Raw genomic sequence first — 6,667 nt, 5'->3', positions numbered from 1 at the left:
TGTCTACCCTCTTTGTTGTCACCCCAGCCTTCTAGGAAACAGATACGCACTGTCAGTAATCTCTTCTTCTGCCACACTGCATAAAAGCATATTGTGCATTCATACATTGTGGTGGTTTTTTGCTTAATCACATTAGCACAATCTTTATAGCATTTGATATATGTCCACAGCTTGTGGGATTTTTCTTTCGTTTTTAACGTGGGAGGAAGTTCATGCTTACGTTCCTGAATGGCTTGAAATGTCTCAGTGTTTTCAGAATCTCCGCTGGCCAGAAATATTCTGCATCCCCAAGGTACCACAGGTAGATCAAAGGATCACAGCCTGCTCCGACCTCCACGGGAACACGCGTGGGACAGAGGTGGCTCCAGTCACACACTGACCCCTTTTATATCAGGCTGGGTTTGTATAACGGGTTCACAGTCTGCCCGTTGGCTCTGGTCGCAGGGTCAAAATAGGCATCTTCGCATGGGCAGTGTCTGTGGTAGGAATGGCAAGTTTCAGATGAAAATCTTTTTTTTGTTTGTTTAACTATTTTAGGAAAAAAACAGTCTTCAAGCGTTTTGTGCTATTGCCTTTCGATACCTCAGAACACTGAGCACCCTTTTTGCAGAAAGACAGGGGGTGTACCAGCACTCAGTTAACTCAGTGCATGACTGAGAGAGGAGTGCAAACTTTGACAACAGTGACCAAAGAAAATAAATTAAGTAGCAGCAACGTACATAGCAAATGATTAGAGAGGCAGAAAACCTTTTCTTCCTCCCTGAGACAAGTGTAAATTAAGACTGTGTGGAAAACATGGCAACCAGAGAAACTGCCCATTTTCAAGGCACCTACCGGGCTTGGCCCGCGGTCCAGTATAACAAACCCCGAAGGCAGCAGACAGAGTTTTCCCAGCAATCCTGACACACAGTCCATCCATCATCCATAATGCCTTGTTTCCCAGGGAAGGCTGCTGATGAAGAAACCCACCTTTAAGTAAGGAGAAGGGGCAGAATTAATTGCTGCTGCTGTAAAACATACCGTACAGATTACAGTAGCAAGGTCCTGCAACTGTGGGGCTCGGCTCACAGGACAGTACCTTATCTACAGGAATTAAAACTATGGGGCCAGGCCGTGCATCAGCGTAGAATTTCTACACCACTCTCACCAGTCAAGCATTATTCTACATGGGATTTTGGTCGTGGTTTCACTGGAGACAACAGCAAGACTCTCACTGGTATCAGAAAAGCCGGGATTTCTACAAAAATCAGTCAGGAATGCTGTTTGCAATCTGGCAGTAAATAATTATTTCAGTAAATAGAGTATTTGCTGGATGGAAATGGATCAAAGGTTTTTTCTTTGAGTCAATAATTAGCATTTTTTAGAGGGTGGGTTTTTGGGTTTTTTCCTTCTTCCCTCCCCTCCCGCCCGATCAACTGTCCTCTGAACTTAGTGGATATCTTTCAAGAGAGAAGAATGGATTTTGGATCTGGTACTTCATGGCAGATGGTATAAAGGACTACCAAAAAGGAGCACTCCTTACTTAGAGGTCAGAGGACATCTTCCCATCCCTTTAAATGGCTTAACAGCTCTGTAAGAATAACAAATCTGTTTAAAATAGGAAATCAGAAGGAAATAAAGCTGTGTCAGGCAACATTAACACTCCCATGTGCAATTTGACCTTGGACAGCTCGTCAGATCTCATGTTCAGCTCATTCATCATTATTCTGAGCTGTAATCGTGAACACCCTTGCTCATTAATTATACATTAACCTCATTCATGACTTTTAATCTATAATGGGTCAGGATGTTTAAAAATAATTAAATAAGAATGTGCAATGGTAGTAAGGATAATACCTGTACTGGAGTTTAGGACATCCGACTGCAAATCAAAAATAGGTGATGCTGAACAATTAAATGGGAAATAAAACAAAAACAAGAAAGGAGAGGTCTTCCAAATCTCCAACCTTGCATTTAGAACAGTATTAGCTTAAAAAGATTCCCAAAATATGCAGCTTGTAGGCTTCTGACTTGTTTATTTTAAACTTACAAAATGAGCATGAGTTTTCAAAGCAAGGAAATACGATCTGCTGTACGCAGATTAGTGGATCAAACTGTTAGGCACTAGCTGATAGAATAGGGATGGGTTCTTGACAATACTCAGACTCTCGTCTGCTGGTCGAACTGCCAATGGTCCCATTTGGTGGGTGCGTTTGCTGGGTGGACTGCGCTGACTGCGGGAGACGACACTGTTCTCAGAGCACACTGTGTTCCCACAGGTTGCTGTATCCATCTCCTGGAGGTTGAACCAGTTCTCCGTGGGTCTTCTAACCTATGCAGTGGCTCGATTTCCAAGCAGCCTGGGATGAGAGCAATCCTCTGAATCTGTCAGTTCTCTATGCTGAATATTGGATTCAACAGAGGATTTACCTCTGTGTTTCCAGCACTGATAATGTTTTAATTCTGAAATTACCATATATTGTTTCTTCCTATAATTAAATGAGTTTTCACATCACACAGCACTGGGGCACCTTGCTTTCCAATATCACAAAGGACTCTTCACATTGTGGCAGTTGTCTGCAGTAAGCTGAAAGTGCCAAGGTTTCCAAAACAGGCTTGAAGCAGAAATAAAATTTTACACCCAAGGAAGAATTACTACATGCCACACAACATTTCAAGCTAAAATAATGTTTCATCAAAGATTTAGGGAACAAGGATTAGTTTTTTAAACCTAGCGAAGTCAATGAATCTTATATCCCATATACCGCTATACATTATGTTCTGAGATACGTTTCACTATGCTAACTCAAGGCTGTTCTAGTGAGGTTGCTTCAAAGAAAAAACCCTCAACTGAGAGCACATTTCGCTGACCTAGTTTAGAAGAACTTGTGAAACCCACCAGCACAAGGATTCCCAGGAAGGTGGTCAAAGAATATTACACTGCCTGTGAAGTACTTAATGAATTTTAGAACAGTATATTATGGAGTTCAATAATGATAAATTACGGAGCCTCAAATATATACAAAGGATTTACCTTAAAGAGAAAAAACAGAAGAATTTGTCCCAGCTGTAAGTGGATGCCATTTGAAGTAGCCAGACTATGCTTTATTATTCCCAGAGAAGCTAAAAAACCTTCATAAATCATTTTTGACCACATCCAGGATTTTCAAAGGACTCCAAGCAAGTTAGGGCTAGTATCTGGTGAACTTCGATAGAGGCTGGGTACCTAACTATCTTGGAGCGCTTGGAAAATCCCTGTCTCTTTGAACAGCTGGATTCTGCTCAGCTCTAGAAAAATACAGGTATTTCATAGCGCTGAAATACTCGGTAGGATTTTAACCTTAAAAATGTCCAAATGCAAGAGTAGGTGCTTAATCTGATTGCCTACTGACTTTAATAGGGCTCTGCCTATGGCATTAAATAACAGTACCTTTGTGTAAGCCACTGGTTACCGGTCCCTGTTGTGTGGCATCCACAGAGGTGGGGGGTGTTAAAACCCACCTACATAGCCCTGCTCTTCTCCCTCCACATGCTCATGCTTTTAACTCCAGACATCTCCAGGGCAGGTTAGCCAAGGTAGTCATCATCACATATTTACACTTATAAACCACCTTTTATCTGATGATCTCAATGCACTTCACATCCATTAATTAAACTCTAAGGGCTTGGTAATAGGTTGAGATGAATATTTTCTGCTGTCCCTCAGGTAAAATAGCAATTTCGCTTAAGCATGAGCAGCAATTGGCTTTAAACCTAGAGAATCTGTTTTTATGAGCAATCACAGAGCCGTATGTAGTAAAAAGTATGATTACGTGGGATGGACTCAGTTTGTGCTGAAATGGGAAAGGAGATTACTTTTTCATTCAAAATACCTTTACTGTAATGTATTTCTTTCTTAAACTAAAGTGAGCATATTGGACTATTTATTCCCAAATGGAATTCCAGCAATTGGGGTTACTGAGGATTTAGTCCCTGAAATGTATTTTTTTCCTTAAATCTGTTTCAGAAAATCCTGTTCCACATGTGATCAGAATCATAATTAAAGGACTTCTCTGTATATGTAATGCTTCCAAGTTGACACATCTAACCATGCATTTGGGCAATGTAAAATCAATCCAGTATCAGTAAAGCAACAGAAGTCTTTGTTTTTTTTTTTTTTTTTTTTATTTTTAAGGGATGTTAGTTCACACCTTACAAACCAGCTCTAATTTCCATTGTCGGGGTATATTGTCTTCCACTCAGAATTCCGACTTGAGGTGCGGGACCAATGAACAGAAACTCGTAAAGGCAGAATTTCCCCTCTGTGGGCACCATCAGTATTTTAGAAAAGAAAAAGGGTGCATCCATAAAGAGGAGCATTTTCAAGAAAGAAAAAGGGTGCATCCATAAAGAGGAGGAGCATTTTCAAACTTTCGGTCTGCATGAAAAATAACAGAAATCGTATCTTAAAAATAAAAGGCCGTATTTGAAAGCATAATTAAAGGGATAACATGTTCCAAGCCCCAAAATGTCATCCCTTCTCTGTGCCTCAGTAGCCCCTTCTCTAAAACGCACATCATGACAGTAGCCTGTTCGGTGAAACACTTCGGTACCACCCGGTAAAAAGCGTCATCCAGAAGCTCACTTACTGTTATTGAAAGTGAACATGAGTAATTGTTTCAGAGAAAATGACAGACTTCCACAGAATCACTACATCCTTCCAGTCTGAATCCTGCAACACCGAAAAGATATTCCCTTCCCATCCCGAGACCACACTTAGACCAGCTGTGACCTGTTAGGCATGAACAGCGTAGCAGCGATAGCCATTTCAGCCGGTCTACTTGTATTTCTTCTGTTTGAATACATAGCTCTTTTCTTAATTATTTCTGACTTCTCATCCAGCATGCTATAAGCTTCTTATGAAGAAAAGAAAATAAATAATTCAACTTCCACTTATTCCAGGAGGAGACTGGCTGTTCTAATCTATCCTTAGAGAATAAACAAGCTAGCTGTTCGCATACAGCTTATTAGAGTATGACAAATAAACATGTGCATGATATTGCAATGACAATAAGGATGGGGAATACCAGAACTGTATTTTGGGCTGGAATCTGAGGCTGGGACCATTTCCAGTTCCCTCCCAGGGGCTTGAAAGTTTGGTTACACTTTTGCCTGTAGCTGCAAGCCAGAGACTGGTAACGAACGTCAGTGCAATAAGGAGCGAGAAAGGGAAGATGGAGCCAGAGTGTGTCAGAGCGTGGATTAATTCCCCATCGCGAGAGCGCTCCGGGCGGCTTTGTGCAGTGCGTTTGGAGAGAGCTCTCAAATGAGTTAAAAGTCTGATCAAGAAACACGTTTCCTTGGCCACGCAGGAGCGAGACTGTCTGTTTAGGGTTTAGGGTAGTCTGTTGGAAATATTTATGTGTTAGGGGAGCACGCTGGGAAAGCTTCTGCACCTGCTTTAGAGAAACCTTTCAAAACGCGTATTACTTGCTGCCTCCAGGAATGTTCCTGTTTTACTTGGAACGTGTGGGATTAAACATTTGAAGCAGTTTTGGACCAAAATCTAAGTTTTTCCCTTTCCCAGGCATGGGGTCTGTGAGTCTCTCATGCGCCTTGGGAGCCCTGCAGAGCTGCAGAGCATCAGCCTTGCAAGGAGATCGGGTTTGGCACTGAAGGCTGCAGCTCACTTCCAACACCACCGGAGCAATGGGGGCTGTTGTCCTCACTTGAAAATGTTTCAGTAAAACATAAGAACTTTGGATGCTTTCCTCTGAAACAGTAAAACATGCAATTGGATTGGAGTTGACTTCATCCACAGGAGATATCTGACAATCTTTCTTGATGAGAGAGAGCTGCACGTGTCACCAGAGAGAAAGATAGAGTGTCTGAAGAAGAGGAAACCATCCATCTTACCACCCTGACCTTTCTGACAGTCAGCTAGTAGTATGGGCAGAGCTCCACAGATCACTTCAAAGTTTATTGCTCTGTTAGTCCTCTTTGATTGACAGATCACCTAATGGATAATAAATTACTGCCCTCCACTCGGATTGGGGGCTGCCTGCATGTTGCTAACGCTGATTTTTCAGAACTTGCTATCACTCACTCTCTGCTTTTGCAATTTAAAGGGATGCAAGTTCAAAGACAATAAATAAATATAGAGGACTGGGATTTCAAGGGTACGTGTGGGAAATTAACAGCACGGCGCCCTCTGAATTTCAGTGTGACACAGGCTCCCACATCCCTCTGGTCTTTTTAAAAATCTTGCACTTTACTTTGTGCCTGCTGCAAACCCGGTTGCCTCTCCCCCAGGCATCTGGGGGTGGGAGAGCGAAGCCCTGTTCCTTGGCCCTTCCACAGCTCGGGGGCCCACACCAGGGTGGTAGGGGGGCTCAGTGGGATGCTTGCCTTGGGTGCCCGCCTGAACCAGAAGAGAAAACGTGCTCTGCAGTGAGATGAATCTGAAGAAACTTCACCCAAAACCAGTGGTGCCTCTGCCAGGATGGGGCCCAACTCTCAGCTTTTACTTAATTCCAGTCACAGTGACTTGCTTTGGCACGTGAGCAAGTGCAGAGCAGAGACTGAATAAAGACCTCAGGGTTTTGCCCATAAAAAGAAAACGAAGTGGAAACGCCTCTCTTGAGGTTGGAGAGACCAGGATTTGTTATGGCTGCTCTGGGTCACCAAGAGCGCCGCAAGTCAGCGACGC

The sequence above is a fragment of the Aptenodytes forsteri genome, unplaced genomic scaffold (assembly GCF_000699145.1).
Source record: "Aptenodytes forsteri isolate BGI_AS27 unplaced genomic scaffold, ASM69914v1 Scaffold563, whole genome shotgun sequence".
Lineage (NCBI taxonomy): Eukaryota > Metazoa > Chordata > Aves > Sphenisciformes > Spheniscidae > Aptenodytes > Aptenodytes forsteri.
Note: the sequence above shows the minus strand (reverse complement) of the source record.